The following is a 5,027-nucleotide window of genomic DNA, read 5'->3' on the forward strand; positions in this document are numbered from 1 at the left end:
ATCAGGAATGGAAGAAAAATATTCAATGTACTCAGTACTATTGTGAAATCGATACAGAACCACTACACTTCAATATGATTACTACCACCCTGCAAAAGCCTAAGGAAATGATGAAAGAGGAGCAAGAGGGCAGGGGGCAGGATGGGTGAAGGGAAGATAATTCTTTGCTCTGTACCATTTGTGCATTTACAAGGCTACATGTTAAATATGTGAAATGTAAAATATGAATATCATATGACAAGACTGAATTACTGTGGGGAAGTCTATGTTAATGAGATGATGTAAATATTTCAAATTGTCTATGGAACCATGACATTGTACCCCATAATTGCATTAATGTACACATATCACGTTTAATTTAAAAACAATAAAGAAATAAATAAGTGACAGGAAATAAGAAATAAGAAGAAAGGATGGAAGTTTGGAAGGAAGGGAAAGGAAGGAAAGAAAGCAAAGAGGAAAGCAAAGGAAGGAAAAGAAAAATGAAAGGTAAGGTATGGCAATGTTAGTCATCGAAAGCAAAGGGAAGACAAGGGAAACAAAAGGATGGGATGAAAAGAGAAGGAAAAGGAAGAAGCACACAAGGGAAGAGAAAGAAAGAAAGAAGAAAGGATGAAAGGTTCGAAGGAAGGAAAAGGATGAAAGGAAATGGAAAAGGAAAGCAAAGGAATGACAAGAAAAATTAAAAGGTAAAGCAAGGTAAGTCAATGAAAGAAAAAAGAAGCAAAGGAGGGGATGGGAAGAGAAGGAAAATAAAAAAAGACACAATGAAAGATGAAGAAAGAAGAAAGGATGGAAGAAAAAGATGAAAAGAACAAAGAAAAAGTAAAAAAATAAAAAAATGAAAAGTAAGGTAAGGCAAAGTAAGTCAAAGAAAGGGAAGGGAAAACAAGAAAAGCAAAGGGAAGTCATGGAAAGGGAAGGAACAGGAAGAGAAAAGGAAAGAGAAAGGAAGGAAGGAAGGAAGGAAAGAAAGGAAAGGAAAAGAAAGGAAAGGAAAGGAAAGGAAAAAGGAAAGGAAAAAGGGAAGGGAAGGGAAGGGAAGGGAGAGATAAGAAAATGACAAAGAGGTGGAACATATACTTCTTAGCAATGTGTATCAGGACTGGAAGAATAATATTAAATGTACTGTGTACTACTGTGAAACCAATATGGAACCACTACACTTCAATATGAACGCTACAACCCAGCAAAAGCCTAAGGTAATGATGAATGAGGAGGAAGAAGGTATAGGGGAGGATGGGTGAAGGGACGATAATTTCTTGCTCTGTACCAGTTGTGCATTTACAAGGCTACATGTTAAATATGTGAATTGTAAAATATGAATATTATATGACAAGAATGAAGAACTGTGGGGAAGTATATGTTAATGTGATTGATGTAAATATTTCAAATTGTCAATGGAACCATAACATTGTACCCCATAATTAATGTACACATATCAGATTTAATTTAAAAAATGATAAAGAAATATAGAAAAAAGACAGGAAGAAAGAAAAAAAGAAGAAAGGATGAAAGGTTTGAAGGAAGTAAAAGGAAAACAAGAAAGGAGAAAGGAAAGCAAATGAATGACAAGAAAAATTAAAAGGTAAGGCAAGGTAAGTTAATGAAAGAAAAGGGAAGCAAAGGGAGGGATGGCAAAAGAAGGAAAATAAAAAGACAAAAGGAAAGACAGGAAGAAACAAGAAAGGATGGAAGGTTGGAAGGAAGGAAAAGGAAGAAAAGAAAGGAAAAAAGAAAGTAAAGAAATGACAAGAAAATTACAAGGTAAGGGAAGGTAAGTCAATGAAAGAAAAGGGAAGCAAATGGAGGGATGGGAAAAGAAGGAAAATAAAGAAAAAGACAAAAGGAAAGACAAAGGAAGAAAGAAGAAAGGATGGAAGGTTGGAAGGAAGAAAAAGGATGAAAAGAATGGAAAAACAAAAGCAAAGGAATGAAAAGAAAAAAGCAAACTAAGGTAAGGCAAGGTAAGTCAAAGAAAGGGAAGGGAAGACAAGAAGCAGAGGGAAGGGATACCAAGGGAATTAAAAGGGAAAAAAGACAGAATTAAAGAAAGAAGAATAAAGACAGAAAGAAAGAAAGAAAAAAGAAAGAGAAAGGAAGGAAGAAAGAAAGAAGAAAGGATGGAAGCTTGGAAGGAAGGGTAAGGAAGAAAAGAAAGGAAAAATGAAAGCAAAGGAATGAAAAGAAAAATGAAATGTAAGGTACAGCAAAGTAAGTCAAAAAAAGGGAAGGGAAGACAAGGGAAGGGAAGACAAGACAAGCAAAGGGAAGGAAAAGGAAGACAAAAGAGACCAGGAAAAAGAAAGAAAACAAAGAAAGAGAGAAAGATACAAAGAAGGAAAGAAAGAAAGAAAAAGGAGGAGGTGGAACATATACTTCTTAACAACATGTATCAGGAATGGAAGAAAAATATTCAATGTATTCAGTACACTACTGTGAAACCAATATAGAACCACTACACTTCAATATCAACACTACAACCCAGCAAAAGCCTAAGGTAATAACGGAAGAGGAGCAAGACGATATAGGGGAGGATGGGAGACGGGCCGATAATTCTTTGCTCTGCACCAATTGTGCATTTACAAGGCAACATGTTAAATATGTAAATTGTAAAATATAAATATCATATGACAAGACTGAAGTACTGTGGGGAACTACATGTTAATGAGATGATGTAAATATTTCAAATTGTGTATACAACCATGACATTGTACCCCATAATTGCATTAATGTACACATATCAGATTTAATTTAAAAAATAATAAAGAAAGAAATATAGAAAAAAGACAGGAAGAAAGAAACGAAAGAAGAAAGGATGGAAGTTAGGAAGGAAGGGAAAGGAAGAAAAGAAAGCAAAAAGGAAAGCAAAGAAATGAGAAGAAAAATGAAAGGTAACATAAGGCAAGGTAAGTCATTGAAAGTGAAGGGAGACAAGGGAAACAAAGGGAAGCGATGAGAAGGGAAGGAAAAGGAATAAGAAACACACAAGGGAAGGGAAAGAAGGAAAGAAAGAAAGAAGAAAGGATGGAAGGTTGGAAGGAAGGAAAAGGAAGAAAAGAAATGAAAAAGAAAAGCAAAGAAATGACAAGAAAAATTAAAAGGTAAGGATGGTAAGCCAATGAAAGAAAAGGGAAGCACAGGGAGGGATGGGAAGAGAAGGAAAATAAATAAAAAGACAAAATGAAGGACAAAGGAAGAAACAAGAAAGGATGGAAAGTTGGAACGAAGATAAAGGATGAAAAGAATGGGAAAAACAGCCAAGAAATGAAGAGAAAAATGAAAAGTAAGGTAAGTCAAAGAAAGGGAAGGGAAGACAAAGGAAGCAGAGGGAAAGGATAGGAAGGAAAGGGAAAGGAAGATAAAAGACAGAGTAAAAGAAAAAGAAAAAAGAAAGAGAAAAAAAGGAGAAACGACGGAAGCTTGGAAAGAAGGGTAAGGAAGAGAAGAAAAGAAAAATGAAAGCAAACGAATGAAAAGAAATGAAAGGTAAGGTAAGGCAAAGTAAGTTAAAGGGAAGGGAAGACAAGAAAAGCAAAGGGAAGGCATGGAAAATGAAGGAAATGAAAGACAAAAGAGACCAGGAAAGAGAAAGGAAGGAAAGAAAGAGGAAAGAAGGAAGGAAGGAAGGAAGAGAAAATGACAAGGAGGTAGAACATATACTTCTTTGCAACGTGTATCAGGAATGAAAGAAAAATATTCAATGTACTCAGTAGTACTGTGAAATGGATATAGAACCACTAAACTTCAATATGAACGCTACAACCCAGCAAAAGCCTAAGGTAATGATGAAAGAGGAGCAAGAGGGTATAGGGGAGGATGGGTGAAGGGAAGATAATTCTTTGCTCTGTACCAATTGTGCATTTACAAGGCTACATGTTAAATATGTGAATTTTAACATATGAATATCATATGAAAGAATGAAGAACTGTGGGGAAGTATATGTTAATGAGATTGCTGTAAATATTTCAAATTGTGTATGGAACCATGACATTGTACCCCATAATTGCATTAATGTACACATTTAAGATTTAATGTATAAAATACTAAAGTCAGAAATAAAGAAAGAAAGACAGGAAGAAAGAAAAAAAGAGAAAGGATGGAAGTTTGGAAGTAAGGGAATGGAAGAAAAGAAAGCAAAGAGGAAAGCAAAATAATCAAAACAAAAACGAAAGGTAAGTTAAGGCAAGGTAAGTCATTGAAAGAGAAGGGAAGACAAGGGAAACAAAGGGAAGAGATGAGAAGGGAAGGAAAAGGAAGAAGAAACACAGAATGGAAGAAAAAGGAAGTAAAAAGAAGAAAGGATGGAAGGTTGGAAAGAAGGAAAAGAAAGAAAAGAAAGGAAAAAGGAAAGCAAAGGAATGACAAGAAAAATTAAAAGGTAAGGCAAGGTAAGTCAATGAAAGAAAAGGGAAGCAAAGGGAGGTATGGGAAAAGAAGGAAAATAAAGCAAAAGACAAACGGAAAGAAAAAGAAAGAAGAAAGAATGGAGGTTGGAAGGAAGGGAAAGGATGAAAAGAATGGCAAAAAAAGGCAAAGGAATGAAAAGAAAAATGAAAAGCAAGGTAAGGCAAGGTAAGTTAATGAAAGGGAAGGGAAGACAAGGGAATCAAAGGGAAGGGACAGGAAGGGAAGGTAAAACAAGATAAAAGACAGAAGGAAAGAAGCAGATGGAAGGAAGAAAGGAAGGGAGGGAGGGACAGAGGAAGGAAGGAAGAAAAGAAAGAAAGAAGGAAATAAGGAAGGAAGGAAAGAAAGAAAGAATGAAAAATTGTTAGAAGGAAGAAAAGAAAGGAATGAAAAGCAAAATGACATGTAAGGGAATGCCTGGTAAGTCAATGAAAAGGAAGGGCAGACAAGGGTAGGAAAGGGAAGGTATGTGAAGTGAAAGGAAAGGCAGAAGAAAGAAAAAAAGAATGAAGAAAAGAAAGAAAGAAAGAAAGAAAGAAAGAAAGAAAGAAAGAAAGAAAGAAAGAAAGAAAGAAAGAAAGAAAGAAAGAAAGAAAGAAAGAAAGAAAGAAAGAAAA

At 35.1% G+C, this 5,027-nt stretch overlaps 1 long non-coding RNA gene across 1 annotated transcript; it reads left to right on the forward strand.

Moving 5' to 3' along the window:
• The first annotated feature begins 1,521 nt into the window (after positions 1 to 1,521).
• On the forward strand, positions 1,522 to 3,372 carry LOC128579006 (uncharacterized). The gene is made up of 2 exons (XR_008378029.1): positions 1,522 to 1,967; positions 3,292 to 3,372. It is a non-coding gene; the product is annotated as an uncharacterized LOC128579006 (long non-coding RNA).
• The last annotated feature ends 1,655 nt before the right edge of the window (positions 3,373 to 5,027 follow it).

This window comes from Nycticebus coucang, chromosome Y, assembly GCF_027406575.1.
Source record: "Nycticebus coucang isolate mNycCou1 chromosome Y, mNycCou1.pri, whole genome shotgun sequence".
Lineage (NCBI taxonomy): Eukaryota > Metazoa > Chordata > Mammalia > Primates > Lorisidae > Nycticebus > Nycticebus coucang.